The sequence below is a fragment of the Podarcis tiliguerta genome, assembly GCF_965153285.1.
Source record: "Podarcis tiliguerta genome assembly, chromosome: 1".
Taxonomy (NCBI): domain Eukaryota; kingdom Metazoa; phylum Chordata; class Lepidosauria; order Squamata; family Lacertidae; genus Podarcis; species Podarcis tiliguerta.
Window position 1 is genome coordinate 48,075,725 of NC_139534.1, and position 24,031 is coordinate 48,099,755.

A 24,031-nucleotide genomic window follows, 5' to 3' on the forward strand; every position below is an offset into this window, starting at 1 on the left:
CCATTAGCTACTAATGGAAGAGAAGGGGAAATTCTAAAAAGCAAATAAACACATTTTATTTTATATTATCATTTATTATGATTATTAAATCCCACACTTCCTCCATGGAGCTCAAGGTAGTGTACATGGTCCTCTTCCCCTCCCCGTTTGAGCCTCATGGCAACTCGAGGAGGTAGACTGGGTTGAGAGACACTGGCTGGCCCAAAGTCACCTAGCAAGTTGAGTGAGCATTTGAGCCCAGTCTCCCAAGCCCCAGACCAGCAATCTAGCCACTGCATCACACTAGTTGTCATCATATGCTTAGAATGCTTATGAAGAATCCAAAAATTATTTAATGGTTTATAGATAATAATAATAAATAAATAAATAATAAATCTCAAGGCTGATTCGGATCCATTTAGTAACTCCCATGGAATCTGTGAGCATCTTATGAAACATCAATAGATTCAAAGAAAGAAAAAAACAACCCAACAATTTAGCAAACTTAAGAATAAATCAAATACTACAAAAGAAAGAATGTAGAATTACATAATTACAAAGCAAAAAAAGGAATGTAACAGACAGTAAAGACTGAGGTATTGACACATGCTTTCTCTTTTTATTAATATTTGTCTAGATCTTCCATGGTAAGTTTTACTTATGATGAGTATCTCATACAGTATTCACTAGCCATGACTAGCTCTGCTTCCATACTTTCCCATCTCTTTCCCTGAGGGCTGCTTTACTCATGATGTGATATTTTTCTTTTTCCTTGCACTGAGGGAGAGGGGGGAAAAACCCCCTTCATGTTGCAAAAGCCATTACATGTGAAGTATCCTTGAGGAAAGAGGATGCAGAAGAGTAGGTGGGGGAATCTGGCATGAAGATGGCACCCATATAAAAGCTGAATCTTTCCCAACCTTCTTAAGATGAGTGCTTTAGATACAGATGACATAGCCAGGGAGGGTAATGGTCGTGTTTCAAAATGTCAGGATGCACTTATTGGGTCTGAACTTCCTTATCTCAAGAGCTGGATTAGCAAGAAGTACTTTCCTTTCCCCACCCACCTTAGTGCCTCTTCACAGTGCTGCCTGGATGAGTCACTGCATGATACATCAACCCTTGTGGAAAGTTTGAAGAAGACAGCGCATGCAGAAATGCTATTTTCCTCCCGTGGACCTAGGAATGGGGGTAGGGTGGGGAGATTAGATTCTGTTCACATTTAAAGGTGAATCTATCCAACTTGCTCTTTCCGAAAACCTCAGCCATTTTTTCAAAATTGTCACTTATCTGACTATTGCAATGCAGTTCTCCAACCGAGTAATGTGTACAAAATGCATATCTTAAGGGAAATTATGCATAAATATGCACATAATAGTTAAAGCAACATACAAAAATGCATTATGTTAAAGGAAATTGCTTGTAAAAATTTGTATATTGGGGAAAATGTGCACTAAAAAGCTAGAAACTGAAATTGACAGATCTGTCAGGTCTTAGTTTGGTGTGCTCTTCATTCACTTAAAGCAAACAACAACAACAACAACAACAACAAACTTGTGTGGTGCCAAGTGCTGCACACTCCTTGCAGAGTACCTGAGCTCAGCACAGTGGTTTCGTGCTTAGAGGGACCTGTACTTTCTCATGTATAGGAACATTTCTTATTGAAGGAGTGTCCCACAGATTATGTGAAGTGTGCAAGTTGAAGAATAGGAATGCAATGGGATTTCTGATGTTTAGAAAATATCAGGAGACAATCAATCACACATTTCGGGAAATAAAATCTTCCAAGCACACCTGCCATCCTCCTGGCAAGAGGGAGCTGGAGCAGCAACCTAATAGTGTTCATTACAGTAAAATACTGTGGGGGAAATCAACAAAAAGGAAAACCTAACGGATATTGTCATCGTAGGTAGTGATTAGGTGGTAGTTAACTAGTTTGAGGCTCCAATACTTTCGTCACCTCATGAGAAGAGAAGACACCCTGGAAAAGACCCTGATGTTGGGAAAGATTGAGGGCATAAGGAGAAGGGGACGACAGAGGACGAGATGGTTGGACAGTGTTCTCGAAGCTACCAGCATGAGCTTGACCAAACTGCAGGAGGCAGTGGAAGACCGGAGTGCCTGGCGTGCTCTGGTCCATGGGGTCATGAAGAGTCGGACACGACTAAACGACATCAATAACTAGTTTGAGGGATAATTCCATATTGGAATAAGATTCAACATAGATATCTTCCAGTCCTTGTTATCTCCACACAGGTGCGCGCACACCCACACCCACACACTGACCCCAGGTAATGGCAGGCCAAGTGATGGTAGGTCTTTGTGCTGATGGGACACAAATGACCAGTCTAAGTCAAAGGAAAGGCTCAGATAGCTTTATGGTATGTGTATCATAAGTAATTGATTGGATGAATCCAGTGCCATCTGCATAAAAAGTCATGCATAGGCACTGAAGATGAGGGAAAGAGAAGAAAAAAGAGATTGTTGAGCCCTATGGGAATCCCTTCATGCATGAGCACTCTTCCCATGTGGAGGATAAAAGTAGCCTTCACGAGGACATACACACAATAAATAAACATTAGAGGACAGCCTGAAAGCCCATTGGTAGATTACACACTTTGCATGCAAAAGATCTCATGTTACTCCTCCAAGTAAGACTGGGAAAACCACAGCTGAAGAATAGCTATGTGTAGTGCTATTTTTCTAGAAAAAGACGTGCCAGAATGCACCATGAACACATTCCTTGTTCTTTTATAATGGCAATGGTACCCACTTGAGAGGTGCTAGAACTGAGTTCCGGTGAGTGCTGGCTGAAAAACAGCCCTGGCTATGTTTCATTTTGTGGATTGGTGGTCCAGTTATTGCACTGTATGTAGGCTCTCCCTGATTCCTACTACAGGTTCTCTATTTCTAGCGATAGATTTAAAACAAACAAACAAAAACAAACAAACAAAGCTATATGTGACTAACACTTTTGTGTGTCAAATGACATTTGATAAATAAGCCTATACAGTGGTACCTCGGTTTAAGAACAGTCCTGTCTACGAACTCCGCAAAACCGGAAGTAGTGTCCCGGTTTGAGAACTTTACCTTGGTCTAAGAATGGAATCCGAATGGTGGAAGGTCACCGGTGGTGGGAGGTCTCATAAGGGAAAGTGCACCTCGGTTTAAGAATGGTTTCGGTTTAAGAACAGACTTCCGGAACGGATTAAGTTTGTAAACTGAGGTACCACTGTACTTGAATCTGCACTTCACCGTTCCAATTCTCTGTTCATGCTAGTTGGCTCCAAGTGAGAGAGGATGCCTTCCTGCACATACACACGACATTCAACTGCAGTAAGGAGTCGGAAATATTTCACTCTTGGGAGGTTGATTGAGTGGTTCTGGCCATCATGACCTGTATTAATAATATCCTCACATGTCTTGATGGATGGCTTGTTTCAATTCTGGACTGAAAAGCTCAAGTTTCTTTGAGCTTCATTCAAGTGCAGTCAGGAAGAGGATGCTCTAAAAGCAGATGAAGCCAAGGTCACGAAGGAATAATATTCTAGTCACATTCAACGGATCCTTGTTTTCGGCACCTGACACCTTGTCCACTTCTTTGTACACCACAAAGAGAATATAGAGGTGTGAAGAAAGGAAAGGAAATGTTATGTACTGAGTTGAATAGGATCCAAACTGCAGCAGTCTGATTGGTCCTAGAACAATAGGATCCAAATCGCAGCAGTCTGATTGGTCCTAGAACAATAGGATTCAGAATGCCTCAGTCTGATTGGTCCTAGAACAATGCAGCAGTCTGAGTGGTTGGCAGGAACCACCCAATCATGCTCCAGATATAAGTGAATCCACAACCTGATTGGCTTACAGTAGAATTCCAGAATTAGCCAATCATGTGCAGCCCATTGTGTAAATAATGTATATAAAGCAGATACTTTGAGGGGACTTCCATTCATTCCTCCTCACCACTATGAGCTGAATAAAGAGCATGAAATCACTTTGCGACTCTGAGTATATTTCAGGAAAGAACTACATTAGTGTAGCATCACAACTCTTCCCTCCTTTTTGGTATGCCAATTAGCTAGAAATGTTAAAAATGAAGACTTTAAAGAAAAAATCACCTAAGGGATGTGTGTACTAAGGTAGTCTGCAAGTCAATGGTACCCATGAAATTTGGTGCTTCCAATATGGTTGTAATCTCCTAAACACTAAAACGATCTACAGAGACTATAGAGTGCATTTGAATATAAATACCAATCACCTGAATGAGAATATTAATAACATAAAGAGCTAAAGTGTGATTAGATTATGGTCCTTGATGCCAATTTCAGTAAAGGAGAACCTTCCTGAGCTTCCTCTGGGGATGGCAGCACTACTAGGACAAATTTCAACTCATAAGATGTAAGAGCATCAAATAAGGTCATGAACATTTTCTCAAAACCCAGTGCAATAAAACCAGGATCTGAGTGACAGCATGTTGACTGCCAAGAATATTTATCCATGTTATTACATATAATGCTCTGGCATATTTTCAAAATGAGAAGTGAAAGCATTACAGACAGGTTATACACATGCAAACACACACAAACACACTTATGAGCAAAATGCTTTTTGATGTAGATAATAACTTATGGAGCAAAGAGCTTGGCGGCTGAAGTGAACATCCTTATTTAACCATGTTGTCTCTCCTAATCTATTTTTGCAAGACTGTTGTGAATATAAAATGGGATAAACCTACATATTTTGTCCTTAGCTCTGTGAAGAAAGGGCAGCATACAAATTAATTAAGTCTTGTAGTTTTGCTTCATTCCATAGTTTAACTATGCGCTGTGTGAAGAAGTGCTTTATTTTGTCTGTCCCTAATCCTACAACATTCAGTTTCATGGGATATTCACATGATATCATAGTATTATGAAAGAGAAGGACTATCAGCTAATCAGCCCTATAAATCCCAGGATCCCCCCGGATCTCTTATTATAAATTGGTGTTATATTAGCCATTTCCCAGTCGTGTTTGTTTGTTTGTTTGTTTTTTGGAGCCTGATCTTTTGGATATATGCATTTTTGGATGGTTGGTGCTCACTCCTAAAATGTGCCAGTGTTTCCTCAGGTTTGACAAGAATCTGTGAAGACACAGAATGCAGAGGTGTGGATTAGGAGTGGGGGAGGATATGGAGGTGAGGGAGTAAGCCTGCTGAGACCCCCTAACAGCTTACACCAAGACAGTATCCTGCAGTATCCTGGCTAGGGGAATTCAGATTTGCATGCAGTAAGATTTTTTTTTTTTTTAAATCTCCTCTCTAAAGTATACATTGTATTTCAGGAGAAAAGGGAAATAAAACACACACACATCCCTCCTTCCTACTCTCCTGATTCCTCCCCCCCCCTCCCCAAAAGCTGACAATATAGTGATAACATGATCAGATTTGGGGCTAGCAGCTTTTTAGCACTGAAGTGGGGGTGGGGCGGGGCCCTGTGGCCCTCCAGATATTGCAAGGATGATGGGAGTTTAGATCTGGAAAACAGGTTCCCTATCACTGCACTAAAGGTCTGTAGGAAGCTGCTTTAAATTGGACTGTTTTTCCACCCAGACCAGTTTTTACTACTGTTGATTACGGTGACTCCAGCATTTCAGTTTCCACACAACCAGTCTCCACACAACCTGCTACACGTTCCTTTTAGTTCAGCAGAGGAAGGTCCCAGGGTGAGGGAATCAGAAAAAGGTGCCCTTTTCCCTTGCCCACTTCTGAAACCCTCCCTCTTATTAGACCTGAACAGGAGGCAGAACAGGAGCACTCCTCGCAGGCATGTCCAAAGCCCATTTTGGGGGCCCAATCCAGCCCACTGGTCGATTTAATCTGCCTCCCATGGCAGTATATGCCCTGGGGTAAAATCCTTAAAAAGCTCACCAACCTTGGGGTAAAATTGTAAAAATAAAGCTCAAGAACTTTGGTCGGCCCTCACGCACGTTCACTTCATCAACTCTGACCCTCTTTGGAAAAAGTTTGGGCACCCCTTAGGGGCTGGCGATATACACTATGATATTTCCTTGCAAGTCCCACTTAGAAGAACAATAAATACATACTATGTTAAAACAAAACAATGAAGCAGTCCTTCGGCTTGCATAGGCAGCTGGTAAACATAAGCCTCTCTCCCAGTGGATTTGCATTTGAACAATTATCTCCTCTTTCCATCTTGTTAAAGGAATTAAACTGCTTAAAATCTTACAAAGTGTTACCGTTAACAAATAGCAAGTGTCACAGATGCATTTCCCAAAAAGGATGACAGACAAAAGAGGAGAACTGACCCGGAAGATGCCGCAGCAGAGATGGAGCTGAACGCTTTCCTCCCTCTTTTATCTCAAGTGCTGAAGTCGTTTAAAGTTCAACATTAATTTAAGCACATTGCATTTTCTCTTGGTGGCAAGAGAACTGCTTCATAAACGCTGGTTTCACAATATTTTTCCGCCTGTTCGATAGCAATCCTCATAGAAGCATCCTGGTAAACATATTGTTGTTTATTTTGACAAGGAACATTTTCTTCCAGTCATAAATGTCTGAATAATACTTTTGTGAATGGCTGGACTTATTGAAATCTCCTCTGCTGCCATAATATATTCCTTCCCCTGACAGACAGGCATGGTTCCCCCCCCCCCTTTGAAGGTTTATTGAAAAATGAAAGTCTTCTATAAAATGTATTGCAGATCATTTATATCATCTCTATCTCTTTTTATAATCCACTCAGTTTTTATTCATTGAAATAATCTTCTCCTGAACCTAAGTACTGCAAGGCAGAGATTAAAATACTGTGTATATGAAACAGGGTTCATAAATGATTATCTGTATCTGCATGCTATATTACCACAACCACTTGGAGGAATCAAAGTCGCTGAAAAATGAAATGAGCCTAAGCTGACTTGCTAACCAGGTTTCATTCTTCTGTGTCCACATAAATCAAACGGTGGCTGATAAAAGAAATACTTTCCTGTAGGAAATTTATTCTCGAAAATATTAAATTCTGAAGCTTGAGGAGCACCAGCTTGAACAAATTTTAGTAGGGAACTGATCGAGAGGATAACTTTCCATTCAAATGCTCCATGGAAATTTTCTAGAGACGTTGTGTGCGTGTATAAATTTTGATTTAAAATGTCCATGAGTTATTTCAGTATTTTATACCCAAAAGGCATTTGATAATTGACAGTGTATGTTTAGTGCTGAACAAGCTGTTTTTAACAGGAATTGATATTTGATATTCGGTGTTCTGCAAATGACTGCAGTGTAAGTTTGAATGTCTCTTTTGAAAAACAATGAATAAAAAAGTACAAAATATATCCATGTGAAGGTACACAAACATCAATGGGTTTTATGTCCCCAAAGCACTGGTCTTTTACATTTTTCAGCACAACATTAGATCAGGCTTCAATATGGAGCTGATGACCTGTATTTGATATTTCATCAAATGAAATATCAAGGTGGGAAGCACTAAACTTTCTTGTGAGCAACCCTTTCCCCCAAACACACTTGGTGAGATACTACTGCTCTGACGTGCTTAAAAGACTAGTATGGCTATTTCTCATGTAATTATGGGTTTTTATATGAATTATCTGCCATCTGAATTTCCAATTCACCGTAAGAGAATTAGAGGTGTGTGGTGTCACATCCAAAGCATACATTTAAAGTACAGTTAACAGTCATACCTCCCTTGAAGAACTCTGAAAAACTGTAGCTTGTTAAGGGTTCTGAGAGTTAGGAGACCTCTGAAAGAGCTACAATTCCCAGCATCCTTAACAGGTTACAATTCCCAGGATTTGGGGAGAGGGCATGACGATTAAATAAGCATAAGAGTGCTTCAAAGGTATGCTGTGGATGGGGCCAGAGAGAGAGAAGCTGCAGGGAGGAATGGAGTAGAGAGGTTATGGAAACTCTTCCCCCTCTTCTGAACAAAACTAAGGGCATATAAATAACTGAACTGTGGGTTTTATTACCCCTTATGAAGATGCACTGCACAAAATTCTAATCACATTTAGAAATTGATCAAGCACACAACTACTTTAAATAGCACAACAACAGTTATACTATCCTTTCCTTAAACTAAAGTTCTATATTAGATTTTGGAGACAGTTAATAAGATACTCATTGATCTGACCCTTCAGGCCAACTCACACAATTCTCTCTCTCTCTCTCTCTCTCTCTCTCTCCCTCTCTCTCTCTCTCTCACACACACACACACACACAAACACACACTCATGAGCCAGATCTGTTGATCCAAGAGCATAAACAAATTCTCTCTCTCTCTCTCTCTCTCTCTCTCACACACACACACACACGGATGAGCATTTCAGACTGCAGGTGAGGCTCACATGATGGAATAATTTATTTAATAAGAGATTTCTACATTGCCCTTCATCAGAAATGGTGACAGGGAGGTTTGCAATGTGATATAAAATACACTACGTAATCACACACACAAAAAATTCTCATGAATAAATTAACAGCCTCATTGACATTAACTTAATTCATTAGCCTCTGAAAGTCTGACAAAAAAGGCAAACCTCCACCTAGTGTCTGATAGAATAGAAATCAGGCTGAGGCAACTCACCTGAGGACACCATTCCATAGATATAGAACTACCAGGAGAAAAGATTCCTGTACCACACGCCTCATTTAATGCAGGAACCACCAGAAGAACCTCTGCTGATTTTATTACATGGGCAGGTTGATAGGGGAAAAAATATTTGGGCCTTATGTCACTCAGGGCTTTGAATGTCAACATAAACACTTTGAATTCAGCATAGAGGTTAACTGGCAGCCAGTGCAGTTGTTAGAGCTCCCTTCAACACTCTAGCCTAGCTGCCACATTATAACACTGAGAAGATCAGCATGTCAGGGAGAGAGGCAGTGCTGGCCATTTCCCTGGTATCTAGTTTTCTATATGGAGCATTCCAGCAAGGAAATCGGTGCCTACATACAAGAGGGAAACATCTATTGCTGGCCATTTGGCCACATTGTGAATACATTCACATGGCCTGCTATGATATATTAATTCTATATATAATATATGATACATTAATTCTAACTGAGTCAACAAAGCACAATAAACCTGAAGGGAGCCCAAGAAAGGGTTCTGTGAGAAAACACAGAATATACCCTACTGATATAATCAATACTCTTTATTTTCATACCTTGCTGAGAAAATATGGCATATGACATTGAAGACAAATGTGTCCAAACTTTTGCATACTATGAAAATAAGTCTTACTGTGGGGACATTGCTCAGATACTTGATCTTATACAAAGACAGGCCCAAGTTTAAGAAAGTAAAGAAGACATAGTTCAACCCAGTTGGGCTTCATTTTCACAGAGTCGGACAGGAGAAGAGAAATGAAACAATATAACTTGAATTTATGGAAAAATAAATGGCCAGAACAGCAGAATAAACATCAACAGAGAACATAAAGATATCGTGAAACATTTCTCCCAATATGGCTGAAATCTCGTCTCCTCAACAAATCCATCAGGACATTTACATTCCAAAGCTAAGGTTATTCCATACAAAGGGAAAAGAGATCATTAAGAGATTAAAAACAAAAGAACTTTTTAGTTTCACACATTACATGTCTTTCAGTGATGCTATTAGGGAAATTAATGAAACCCATTTTCTTTACTCTGGGGCGCTGGGAAAGTCATTAGATTCGAATGAATACATAACAGCACATCAATCTAATTTGAAGAGAGGGAATCGGCAAGCCAGATGTAGCTTCAGAGGGATTCACCTTAATGGTAGTGATGCAAGTTTCATAAATTACAGTAGAAGGCAAATTACAAACAACACAAAGAGACAATGATTCAGCACTGTGCAAACATAACAATTAAGTGTGTCTATATTCAGCATCACCTTGGCAATTAAGACCACACACTGCTAATCTCTAGATTTGTCTCCTTTTATTTGTCTTATGTTTTCATCTCAACAAGGTCTTTGAAGCTGCTGTTCTTTAAATACTCATGCATTTGTTAACAGCTTTGAAATTTCAAGGGAAAGACAAGATGCAAAATAAGCATTTTGAAGAGGTACAAAAAATAAAGGCATTTTCTTGGAACAGTTTGAAATATACTATATTTACTTTCAAATCACTTCTGAATGCCATTGGGTACCCCTCAACTGCATTTTACATGAGTAAATTAAAATGTTTTGTTGATTCACTTAATGTCAAGTTGACATCTGGAAAAAATACTTAAAGAACACACCATATGCATCTACGTAAAGTAGAAAATTATTGGATTTGATCAGTTGTATGCAGCTGATATCCCTCCATTGATGGAAATATATTTGATCCAGCAGAGCCTTTCATCAAGGGATCAAGGTAATCTTCTACTTCACACACTGTTCTGAAGGGTATTCTGAAGATCTGGAGCTATTTGGAATGAAAACTTAAAGAGATCACCTCGATCCCTCCTCTGCAAACAGAAAATTCTGTTGGATTAAAGATCCTTCAATCAGCAAAGAGTTACCAGATGGATCCAACCCATTAAAGCTAATATTTATCTACTTTAGATGTTTGCATGTGTGCATCCTTTCAAAGATCGGTCCTCCCAAAGATTGTCTTAACACTTAGTGAATAAATAAGGCATTTTAAATTAATAGTGCAAAATACGAATCTACCTTACAATGTGCCAGAGCATTGGCTCATGTAAACCAGTGCTGTCTACTTTGACTGGTGGTGGCATTCCTTTTTCCAGCTTTGTTGCTGAAGATTCAAACAACACAGGGAGCTGTATTACACAGAGCATTGTCTACACTGAATGGCAGTGGGTCTCCAGGGTTTCAGAAAGGGAGTCTTCCTTATCCCTACCTTTACCTTTCCTATAGTTGTACATGTGGGTAATTGAACTAAGCCTTGAATAATGGGGTACATTGTTAGTACTGCTGATGCTGCAGATAGATGGTAGGGATAGGGATAGATAGATAGATAGATAGATAGATAGATAGATAGATAGATGATAGATGATATAGATAGATAGATAGAGAGAGAGAGAGATAGATAGATAGATAGATAGATAGATAGATGATAGATAGATGATAGATAGATGATAGATATAGATGTTCTACAATGGCACTTTGGATCATAACCATGAAGCAATATGTTTCAAATTATTTGGATAGCACAAACTGGAATGGAGAGATGCAAGCTCCCCAAGATATGCAAGATGCCCCAACACATGTTTCTTTCTATGCCTTGATTGGTCCTTAACACAGATCTGACACTATACCCATCAGTAATATGCTCCAAAACCTAGCAGTGGGACTTACCTGCCTCCCCTTGTGGATGATTAATGGGAGAATTTAGACGTTCTTTTGATCTCTTATGACGCCATGATACAGGAATGGTAGCAAGTAACCAACACATATTTTTTAAATATCGAACATGAAAGCATTTGATTGAGTGAGCATTCTTCTCAGAAAAAAGGGCTTGCTTTGTCAGTAGGCCACGTCTACTGATGAGTGCAACCTTCTGATAATCCAGGCACACTGGCAACATCAAGATCTGCACTGGCAGCAACCAACAACCAGTATACTTTAGGTGAAGAATGTCTCACCTGTTGTAAATATGTACAAGATCATAGATTTCCTATATTGCCTTTATAATTGCCAGTGCAATGATTGTGACTGATACCCTCTAACGAGCAGGAGTGCAGAGGAATAAAAGCTGGAGGCAGGCACTTTGGAGACAGCTATGATATTACCAACAATCCCCATCAATCCTCTGATCAGATTTACTGTGACAGCTGACTTGACTTTCCACAATAAACACGTTTGAGTATGGTATATGTTATAAGATCCCAAGAAAATATTATATTTTGCAGTGTGGTAACTGTCACTCCACTAAATTTAATGAAAGTTAGGAGTACACGGGAGATTTACAAGCTGGTGGCTTTATTGCCAGAGCTGCTGTGGCTGCTGCTGCTATAGGGAAAAGTAGTAGTTGTTTCATAATCAATGAAACAACCACACTGTAAACATAGTTTATATTTTGCCTCACTGGAAGTTTTATGCTGTTTCATAAATGTCAAGACAGGTGGAGAGGAAAATATGTGATCTAGTGCCTGCCCATCTTCCCATCCATCCTTATCCAACTTTCCACCCATCCTTCCAAGTAGCAGAATGGATAAACTGGGATACTATTCCTGAACTGATGACAGAAGAGCAGGACTACAATGCAGCAACCAAAGTTGAATGCTTCAAGTACTTACATCAGGCATAGGCAAACTCGGCCCTCCAGATGTTTGGGGTCTACAACTCCCATGATCCCTAGCTAACAGGACCGGTGGTCAGGGATGATGGAAGTTGTAGTCCCAAAACATCTGGAGGGCCAAGTTTGCCTATGCCTGACTTATATGCTTTAGAGCAGGGATGTCTAACAGGTAGATTGTGATCGACTGGTCAATCCCCAGGGAGGTTCCGTTCAATTGTGGTCGATCACAAGCGGTGGCATAAGAGCATCTGGCTCTGCCCCCGGCCCGGCCCTCCATTTCCGCATGAATGCTAGAACAGAAGACGGAGTCTTTGCTGTGAGGTAGATTGTCCCCTTGGCGATCATTTGGTGAGCGACTTCTGCCCTTTCCCCTTTACTCATTTTTGACATCTTCCTCTCAAAAATGGGATCTTCTTTCCTAAGAAAAGCTCAACAAGTTTGAGCTGAAACCCCCCACCCCCAAAGGGGTAGATCACTGCCAGTTTTTTATTCTGCAAGTAGATTGCAGGCTCTTGGGAGTTGGATGTCCCTGCTTTAGCGTATAATGCCCATCAACCCCAGCCTCCACATCTGGAAGGCACCAGGTTGGGGGAGGCAGGTAAGGAGGCATTCTTGGTGGCTGTTCCCCAGCTATAGAACTTTCAGACCTCACTACCTTGTGGGATCAAACCAAGACTTTTTATTTTGACAGGAATTCAGTGGGCAGGACGTTTTTTCTTTATTTCTTTTTAGCAATAACTATTGTTTCTCTTAACATGAATAGTATTAAGACCACACACTGCTAATCAAGCTACTTTGATTCTTTAGATGGATTAGGCATCTAAGCAAGCAAATAAGAGCTGCACTTTGGAAAAGTTAATTCAGCATTCAAATTCAGGGTTGTTTCCTGAATGGAGTTGTGGCCATGACCCAGCCAAGTTAAACACCTAAACCCCACTCATTTAAACAGAAAAAAACAAGCTTGTGCTAAAATTTCAGACTCAATGGGACTGAAAATAGCTTAGTTTTGGCGGGGCCATGTCCTTAGTAGTCATGGCTGGATGATACTCTTAGCATAGACTTGCAAGTATCCAAACATTTCAAATTACAGAGAACCTGTTTTGGAGACTTTAGAATTTGGTATTGTGGTTCTCAGCTTCACAGACACTAAAATGTCATATTACACACACACACACACACACACACACACACACACACACATTAAAAAACAACAACTTGGGAAAACATTGCATCCACTTCCCCTCTGTCAGAATCGATTAAGGAGAAGCAGAATTCCTTGGGGTTTCAAAATGCCTGGCCAGTAGCGTTTTCATTTTATGGGCTCACAGCAAAGGAGCAATTATTTGTAAGCAAGCTACAACAAACTTGGTGAATAAGTTACTCACAATTCATTGAGATCTACTTCCAAAGCTTGCAAAATGGGGAAAAGCAATATGCATTTCCTGTTTGCTTCACATTTAGTTGAAATCTTTGAACTGTGAAGTGTTTTGCTGCTGCCCATTGTTCTCAGTCATTTGCTCATCTTCCACATGAAATGCCTTCAGACCCATGTGACTTTCCCTTACCTAAGGAGTGATTTTTTTTTCATTTATGCAACAATGAGGGTTTTCTGCAGTTCTAGAACCGAGTGAAAAGACCAGAAAACACGCAAATGTAAAGAAAAGCAGACAATCAGGTTACCCAGAGATAACCAAAATTGGAATAACTAAAGAATAAATGTAGCTTCGCAGGCATGTCATCATCCTTACTTATTCCTTGCCAGTATGTCTCCCTCAGCCCAGCTGAGCTGAGGCTATCCTGGTTCAGCTGCAACTCAGCTGGTAGAAATTAAGCCAGTGGAACATATACCAGTGCTGGTCTTAAAAATGATAGGGTACAGGGAAAGGAGACACTTACACCTGTTCCAGACTTCATTCAGCTCAGTCATGTGACCTGGCAACCTAGTGGAACTTCAGCCAGCAAAAGTGTGATGTCAATAGTACCACCATTACAAGCACGATGAAACCTTAAAGTATATTCTTCCTTATAAGTCTTCCATATTATTAGTGGCATCCAAGTTTATATAGCAAGTCAGAAATCAGTATTCTTGTAGACAAAGGGAGTACTTTGTGCTATCATTTTTAAATCCAGCAGTCTCTGTAAAATAAGGTATTATAAAGTGTCGGCCAGCCTACTTAGAAGCCTTGAGACAAGAGAGTATTTTGCTAGCAGTGGAGAGTGCACTACGCCCCCCCCTTCTTCACACACAGTTATGAAGTCTTTGAACTGTAAAAGAGTTTTCTGTCCACTGATCTAAGTTGTTTATTCATCTTCCAGATGAGTTGCCTTCATAGTTATAAGATGGGTATAATCTTTTACTCACCCATCAGTACTCTTTCATCCACACACAAACATAATGACCCAGGAATCCTTTATATGTGAGTGATTCCTTTGCTGTCAATTAAAACTGTCTGGTAGGATTCATTCAGCTCATCTGAGCACACTCTCAGAGCTTTTGCCAATGTAATCCTTTGTAGCTTCATTTCAGTGAAAAATGCCATTGTGAGCACGATGCGATATTACCTTCCACATGGAAATATACAGACATATGTTGCTACATTTACTGGCTGACTGGTTTTTGAACTCTCTTGCCTATATCCATACCTCAAGAGCTACAACAGCAGATTTGGGAATCCAAAAGTGCCAGAATTTCAATTTCTCTGTAGCATTAGGCACTGCAGATCCATTGAAATGATAGAGGATTCATGACAGGAAGATAATGTGGCTTACTAGATTATGACTAAACTGATTATTGGACTAAAATGCCCCTTCCATCCCACTTCTTGGACCAATGCTTTATTGTTAGGAAATCTTGTGCATTCACTAATGATTTGCCAAAACAAGCAAACATTAAGACTGCTACCACAGCTATGGAATACGTGTATGTAACACCACCTACTATACAACAACATGTGGAAGCCTGGGAAAAAAGAATTCACTCTTCATTTGGTATAATAGTATACCATAGCATAAACTATAGGTAGGCAACCTAAGGCCTGGGGGCCGGATCTGGCCCAATCGCCTTCTCAATCCGGCCCGCAAACGGTCAGGGAATCAGCGTGATTTTACATGAGTAGAATGTGTCCTTTTATTTAAAATGCATCTCTGGGTTATTTGTGGGGCACAGGAATTCATTCATTCCCCCTCCCCTCAAAAAATGTAGTCGGGCCCCCCACAAGGTCTGAGGGACAGTGAACCGCCCCCCACTGAAAAAGTTTGCTGACCCCTGGCATAAACCATACAATATCTTGCGAAAGCATAAGGAAAGGATAGATTCCTAAGGGAACATAGGAAGCTGTCTTATATGAAATCTAGGCCAGTGTTCATCAATCTTGCATCCCAAGTTTTTGTTGGACTACAACTCCCATCATTCCCAACAATTGGCTAACCTGACATGGAATGATGGCAGTTGTAGTCCAAAAATATCTGGGGACCCAAGGTTGAAGGACAGTGGTTTGCCCATCTACACTGACCGGCAGCAGCTCTCCATGCAAAGCAGATGCTCTACCACTGAGACATGGCACTACCCCAGAATGGGTACAAATGTAGCTGCGACGAGTAAGGAAGCATTAGGCATAGGGAGAAACCATTCAGTTTGTTTCTCGTCTATTTTACGCATGATCCACATCATAAGTTCATTTTATCTTTTTTAAAATCTATGATTTAAAACACCTGCACATAAAGATCATATTTAAATACACCATTTAAACGTCTTTTTCTCAAAATATGATTTTTTGAATACATTCTTTTTCAACAAAATATGCACTTCTAAAGATATCCTGACAGTAAGAGCCGTTCAACAGTGGAATTTGCTGCCAAGGAGTGTGGTGGAGTCTCCTTCTTTGGAGGTCTTTAAGCAGAGGCTTGACAACCATATGTCAGGAGTGCTCTGATGGTGTTTCCTGCTTGGCAGGGGGTTGGACTCGATGGCCCTTGTGGTCTCTTCCAACTCTATGATTCTATGATTCTATATTGCCACTTAAAATATGCATTTTTAAAGTGCACCATTTTAAAAATTATTATTCATAAAAAGCCTTGGCTGGAACATTTGAGAAGTAAAAAAGCTAGTGGATAAATAAGTTTTGATCTGCAATTAGTCTGGAGGTACAAATCACGGCAGTTAGTATAGGAATTCACAAAGATCAAATTCTTCAAGCATCCCTAATTAGGTGCTATACTGTCCAAATGGCAGTGAGGTCTTCAGTTTTAGATCAAAGACTTTTGTGTCCAGTGTTCACTGAAGAGCATTTGCGCGTGTAGGTCCCCAGGCCACCCCTCAAATAACTTCACACATAACACGTAATTTAGTTTTGGTTTTTGGGCACTATTTTGGCCACAACTTTATTAAAATACAAAATCAGTGAGTGGTTGTTTAGACATTGGTTATGACTATCTGTCCCCCCGCCTGGGACAGAACTGGCATCCCGAGGTCCGATCGGTAGCCAGTAGAAGAGAAAGTCAAACTGGGGGGTCACCTGAGCTAAGCGTCGGACCCACGCCGCTCTCCCCAGCAGCTCCCCGAAAGCTTGCCATAATCCTATGACAAGGATTGCCCGGTCCTATGACAAGGATTCCCATGACAGGGATTGGGCGGCCCTGGTCCCATGACAGGGATTGGACGAAAACATGGCAAGCCCCAGGATTCCTTTAACAGAATTCCCTTCAGCGCAGTAGGAGGGGCAGGCACCGCCTGTTCAGACCCCTCCACCACCAGCATATTATAACCAATGCCTAACCGCAACCTTACAAGTTGTGACGAATTGCAGAGTAGTAGGCAAAAACCAAATGGCACAGCCAATCACCAAATGGCAAAATTCCTACTAGGCCCCTGCGCCAAGGCAGACGACCCCCATGACAGGCAAAGCAAGGTCAACCGGAAAAGAGGGCGGGTGGGCGGGTGATCCGATGCACTCTGCAAAGAGAAAGAGAAACCAGAGTGCACCAATATTTAAAGACTATGGTCCCACCCACCCAATTTGCAACATATAATTTGCCCCAGCAACCCGGGTTTCCAATCACAAATGCCAGGCAATAACTATTAACCAGCCTGGCAACAAGAGGCCTGGCCCAGTGGCCCACACCGCAACACGTGCTCTCATTTATTGGAGTACACGCTTTGCGCGTGTAGGTCCCCAGGCCACCCCTCAAATAACTTCACACATAACACGTAATTTAGTTTTGGTTTTTGGGCACTATTTTGGCCACAACTTTATTAAAATACAAAATCAGTGAGTGGTTGTTTAGACATTGGTTATGACTATCTGTCCCCCCGCCTGGGACAGAACTGGCATCCCGAGGTCCGATCGGTAGCCAGTAGAAGAGAAAGTCAAACTGGGGGGTCACCTGAGCTAAGCGTCGGACCCACGCCGCTCTCCCCAGCAGCTCCCCGAAAGCTTGCCATAATCCTATGACAAGGATTGCCCGGTCCTATGACAAGGATTCCCATGACAGGGATTGGGCGGCCCTGGTCCCATGACAGGGATTGGACGAAAACATGGCAAGCCCCAGGATTCCTTTAACAGAATTCCCTTCAGCGCAGTAGGAGGGGCAGGCACCGACTGTTCAGACCCCTCCACCACCAGCATATTATAACCAATGCCTAACCGCCACACGAGCTCTAACGCTCGCCGCCAACCACTCACAAACCCAACCATGAACCCAATTTACTAGCCACCACATCCAGCCAAACATCATTCCCCAAATTGGAGAGGTGCACTCCATCTGCCCGGTAAAGGGCCTCAGCCTTAAAATTAATGTCTGGGTGCGAAATCACCAAACCACCCAGCTCCAATACCTTCATTCAAACAGCAGAGTTAATGCGCTTCCTGGCCCTTACAGCGGCCTCCGGGCGGGAACACCGCGCCAGGTTTGCCTCTGCAACCGGTGAGACCAAATTATTCTCACTGAAGGTAATAAGGCTGCCAATGCCTCCAAATCCCTTGGATTGAGGTGCGCAAAGCAAGGCAATCAATAGTTGCCACATCATTTTTTCCCAGCTGCACCACTATGGCCTTCCTATGACAAGGATTGCCCGGTCCTATGACAAGGATTCCCATGACAGGGATTGGGCGGCCCTGGTCCCATGACAGGGATTGGACGAAAGCAGCCGGTGACCAATCAGCGGCATAAACTCTCCCCATGACATTCCGCGTCTGGAAAACCATGACACTTGCACGTGCTGTGGGAGGCTGAGACACGCTCCCCTTGCAGACTGCCTCGCTCTGCTGCCAGCCCAATGAACGATGCTGTGTCCCACTATCCAGACGCGGACCAGCGTGGGATCTACAAGGGTTGAAACAACAAGCATTAGTACCAAACTCAGCATTTTGTTTCGCACATAACCCTTGAAAGCATACGATTTCCATCTCCCCAAATCCTTGATCCTGGCAGCTGAGAAGCCCCAATGGGCTGCCATAGTCGCTGCACCTATGCGAAAGGAATGAGGAGCGAAACCAGAGGCCGAGATCCCCAAGCAGAGATGGCCTTACGTATGACTTATGTGAACTGGTGTCGTGCCAAAGGGTGACCATTTTATTGCATGAGTAGGGGGCTGTCCCCAGGAGGTCTCAAGGCCAAGTACTTCCTTACATCCTTGACCGGGAACGGGCCCACCTCCCCAGTCACTGGGAGGCGGACAACCTCCCCCCGACCCAGCTGGTCAGTTTTTGGAGTTGTGCACTACAAGTCTCAACTCCAAAAGGGAAACACATATATCCCGAAGCAGCAACTCACGAGAACCAGCAACTTCTAGAATCGGGCCAGCCCCCAGGGGAACGAAAAGCCAAATATTTCAGTATACAATAACAGGGCAAGGGCCCACCTTACCTGTGACTGGAAGCCCGATGATGGCAACCCTGCCCACTAGGTCTGACTTAGAGCTCCAGACACTTATGACAAGCTCCAAAGCAGATAAGGAAACATCCAGAGGCAATAAGCCTCCAAACTCTCAGCCCCGTGCTGGCTCCAACACAAATTCCCCAACCCTCAGTACACCAAAATTACAATGGAATACTGAAAGAAGTCTCGTCTAGAACTAGAACTAGGAGACAAGTATTAACTTGTTGCGGATACTGCATAGGTCAAGATTGACCGGCTTCCTGCCTGCAGTCCTGTGAAGGCTGGAGCCTTTACCAACTTTCCGAGACCCTGCGCACGACACACTTTTAGAAGGGTCTCTGAAAAATTAAAGCTTTACTCCAGCAGACATTGCAGCGGACTGAATTCTGATAGTTTTAACAGTGCATCCGATCTGCAGCAGGTGGGCGAATTACTGCAGGTCCTGCTCAGAGAATGGAGGCAAGTTCCTCTGAATGGCCGAGGACTGCCAGCTAAACGCTAAGAAATCAGTCCAGGCCTTCTCATAAGACCTGAAAGCAGAAGGGGAAATGTAAGCTACTCCTCCTCTTAATTATCAATTGTTGCCAAAGCGCCACAGGAGCTCCAGAAAATCCGGCTATAGCTGGGCGTCCAGAGCCCAGGATCTGAAGCTCTCCAACTGAAAACGGGATACAGTGACAGCGAAAACAATAGATGATCCCATAATAAAGCGAGCAGAAACGCAATATTAAACCTTAAGCAGTGCAGCTGGAAAGCACATAAAAGGGGGGCGGAGACTGCCGAAGCATGAGGACCATTTTGCCAGGACCCTCACACTGACTGGTTATCAGACCAAGACAGACCCGACGGTCCCTGCACTCCTCAGTCCAGATGTGCGCTGACACTACAATGGGGAAAACTCAAGAAAAGTTAGGTCACATGTGATTGCCTTGCCCTGCCAGGCTCAAGGCCACTGTACAGGATGATGAAGGGACCCAGGGCCATGAGACCACCTGGCCAAGCAGGAATGGAAGGGGCAGCCTGGAACAACCACCCTGCATGCCATTTTTATTTTATTTTATTTTTTAAAACTGACCTAGCAATGATAGAATCTGACAAAGCAACATTTGCTATCAGAGGAAGTATTACAAGAATAACGTCCTTCACGGCAAACAGTTTTTCCACAGGCAAGCAGAGGTATGAGCAACGGTATCCAGCTAGCCCCCAAATACGTTAAAGGGGCAGTGGAGCCACTGTCCTAACAACTGGGAACACCCAGCTCCTCAGGGAATAAAAGGGGCGTACAGTAAGCCTTAGCAGAGGCTGATGTCACATGAACCAGCCAGTAAGATAATCCAAATAATGGTACCCCCAGTTAAACGAGTCTTGACTCGCAATGTTCAATCCAGAAAGATGCTAAAGAACTCGAGTGCTGAACAGCCTATAGTGCAACCCATTGGCATCGCCTTATAAATGCAAGGACCATCCAATTAAAGCCCAACTGCATATAATCTAGAGGGTGAACCGGCAGCAGCCTAACAGCCAATTCAATATCACATAATGCCAACCAGGCCCTCATCCAATTTGTTGGTAAGCTCAACTGCCTGATCCAAAGATGCATATTTCACGGAACAATTCCAGAGAGTCATTCACTGAGGTGCCTATGGGATGCGATAATTTATAAGGGGGATTATATGGGGCTTTCTTAGGGACGATCCCCAAAGGGGACAAATGAAAATAGGAATAGCAGGAGAATCAAGGGGATACCTCCATACGTCCCAATGAAAGCTGCTTCCTAACCTTCTTACTTGCTACCACAGGTAGCTCTCTGACTGGCTTTGAGTTGCTGTGTTCTGAGCCACTGGCTGAAAAGCCAGAGGAATCCCAAGCCTTGGGAAAAACCCTTCTCACAAGCACAAAACCACTGACCCATCTAGATAACCTTTTAGCCAGGCTTTCAAGGAAGATATTTTTATGGAAATATGGGTGAGAGGTATCGAGTTATTGCTTGCTAGTCCCCAGCCCCCACTTGGGCAGAATGCCCTGCCTTGAGTTGCCACCATGATGTGTAAATTTACAGGGCCTACGCCGGCCAGAAACCCTAAAAAGTCCCAACAAAGCTGCTGCCGGGCCAGCTTCCTGCATACAGCTTAAGATTCTATTGCTCAGGGAATTTCCATTTGAAATGTGGAGCTGCGCAAGTGGTCCACATGTCCCCGTCCCTGTGATCCTAGCAAGCTGAGGGGATAATGGCAGCTCTGCATCTAACGTTCCCATAGTGAACTGCAACTTAAAGAATAGTGGGGTGGAAGGGACCCTGAGGATGATCTAGTCCTCTCTCCCACAATATTATAATAATAATAAATAATAATAATAATAATAATAATAATAATAATTAATAATGATGATGATGATGATGTATTTGTACCCCGCCCATCTGGCTGGGCTTGCTCAGCCACTCTGGGCAGCTTCCAACAACAGATTAAAATACAGTAATGCAGCAAACATTAAAGGCTTCCCTAAACAGGGCTGCCTTAGATGTCTTCTAAAAGTCTGGTAGTAGACATCTGATGTTGACGTACCTGCAAGGAGGTGTAAGCATCATCCCTGCTCCCCTTTTCCCTGCTCCTGGATCGCCGTCTCTGAAGATGCTTCCTTCTGGAATAAGGCACCTAGGCCATCAGCAAGTCAACCTCTGCAGGAGAAGCAATCTCTGGAGGCATCTGCAAAGGCTCTGTCATAGTCTGCAAAAAACTAAATGAGAGGAACTGGTGAAACCAATGCTTTGTGCACCACATGGGGAAGCTATCCAGGCCGGAAACGCTGCCAGAGGCCATCAAATTCTAGGGCCAAGCGGGCCAAGCCTTAAGATCACCTGCTAGGCCAGACATAAATGTTTCCAATGACTTAACAAACTCGAGGCAGCCCACCACCTGTCCAGGTACACCTGTTTGCCCTTTAGAGGGAAGCACGCCCTCAAGAAACCCAAAGTTCTTTTTAGGAGCAATATCACAAGTGGGCCGAACTACCAAGCAACAGAATAGTCCAAAAGGAGCAGCTTGTTTTGTTATGTGATAACAATGGCTAAGTGGGGGATATGAACCCTGTCTCCCAGGTCCTAGTCCTGCGCTCTAGCCACTAAGCCACAATGGCTCGTCTCTAAAATGGCAGTTGCCACTATCAGGGCAAACAAACTTGAAGAAAATAAACTTGTTCAGAAACAGCATAGTTAAAGAGCATACACAGAGTGCTCACTGGAGGCACAGAGAGCCTCTGGTTCCACTCTGTCTGCCTAAGATATACATTAGCAAAAAGTGAGCCTGCAAACAGATAAATTCTTATAGAGAAAGTGAGTCACATGCCACAGAGACTTAACAATTGCTGTACTGCTAACTGTAGCAGGCTTAGGCTTAAATGATATGTGCAGGCCGAGAAGGCCGTGAAGGCCTCCCAGCTTCTGCTCTCTGGCTTTTTTGTCTCATTGCAATATTAAAGGAACTCAATATAGTGCTCCTGCCCAAGGCTAAATTAAAACTTGGCCAACAGCACTGCATGCAACCAAAATAAAGCCAACCTCTGGGGATACTATAAACGAAGTGATTCTAGCTAGGCTGGGAACAGCCCTGACTAGGCCCACAATTAAACAGGCAAAAATGGGGGAAACCTCTTTGCAAAAGAAAGCCCCTAATGGGGGCTCTCTCCCTATTGGGAAAGGCAAGCCCAGGAGGATTATGCACAGGCAGCGCTCACAGGTACAGGGAGAATCTTCCCAAAGGGCAGGGAAAGGGGTGGGGTGAGAAATCAAACAGGAAAAAAGGAGAATTAAATTAATTAAGGGACTAGAGAGGGGAATTAAATTAATTAAGGGACTAGAGAGGATTAAAAAGAAGGGGGAGAATAAAGAAATGTAACCAGACAATGAGAAGATTGCTCCTGATCCGATGCACTCTGCAAAGAGAAAGAGAAACCAGAGTGCACCAATATTTAAAGACTATGGTCCCACCCACCCAATTTGCAACATATAATTTGCCCCAGCAACCCGGGTTTCCAATCACAAATGCCAGGCAATAACTATTAACCAGCCTGGCAACAAGAGGCCTGGCCCGGTGGCCCACACCGCAACACGTGCTCTCATTTATTGGAGAACACGCTTTGCCCAGAAATAAAAGCATCATTTAGCTTAATCTCTGAGTTTCCTCCTTTGTTTTTCACCAGGAATATCCCTGACAGTGGAAGGTATCTAACAGTTATGAAAGTGCTACAACTTTTAGCTACAGAATTAAAATTCCCCCTTTTCTTCTCTCCCTTCTCTCCTTTCCTTTGGAAGGTTTAGTGAACCCTTGGAGTGGATTTAGGTGGGGTGTGGGGTGTGGGGTGAGTACAGGCAGAAGAGAGGGTAAGGAGGTTACTGAATATTATATACATGCTCAAATTCAAAACTACTACTATATAAACTAATATTGAATACCTAATAAATAGTTCTGGTTAAAATATCAAATGCCACATATCAAATGTGTAGTGTAAAGTATTCAATATCTTATAGATGATCTGGTGCTAGAATGCACAGACATGAATATGGGGATTAAAGTTGGAGAGGGGAATACTTCTTAAACTAGACTCATATATTTCTAAATTATTCTTATCCAGGGCTAACTTTCTGACACGCGAAAGTAACTTAAGAAACAAAAGCAAGGTTACATGTCTTGTTGCTTTTAATAGCATTGATCACTCATTGGCAGGTGCCACTCTAATAAACATTCTGTGACAAACCAGACGATTGCTTATGCAGGGAGATATATTTGTAAAGATTAGAGTTTTTCTCTTGGTGATCAATCTCCATTCTGTCATTCCCTATAGTATTAATGTCAAAAAGATTGTGCTGAGAAAATGTTTGTGTGAGGCCTTGTGGTGTCACTCTATAATTGATCTAGGAAAGAAGAGCAATTGAGAG

The 24,031-nt window shown here is 42.5% G+C and overlaps 1 long non-coding RNA gene across 1 annotated transcript in view; it reads left to right on the forward strand.

The window, feature by feature from the left end:
* The first annotated feature begins 3,028 nt into the window (after nucleotides 1-3,028).
* The window catches only part of LOC310673250, a 611,626-nt gene continuing 590,623 nt past the window's right edge, over nucleotides 3,029-24,031 (forward strand). Inside the window, exon 1 of the long non-coding RNA XR_014508943.1 lies at nucleotides 3,029-3,102. This is a non-coding gene — a long non-coding RNA (uncharacterized lncRNA). The remainder of the gene's footprint in view (nucleotides 3,103-24,031) is intronic.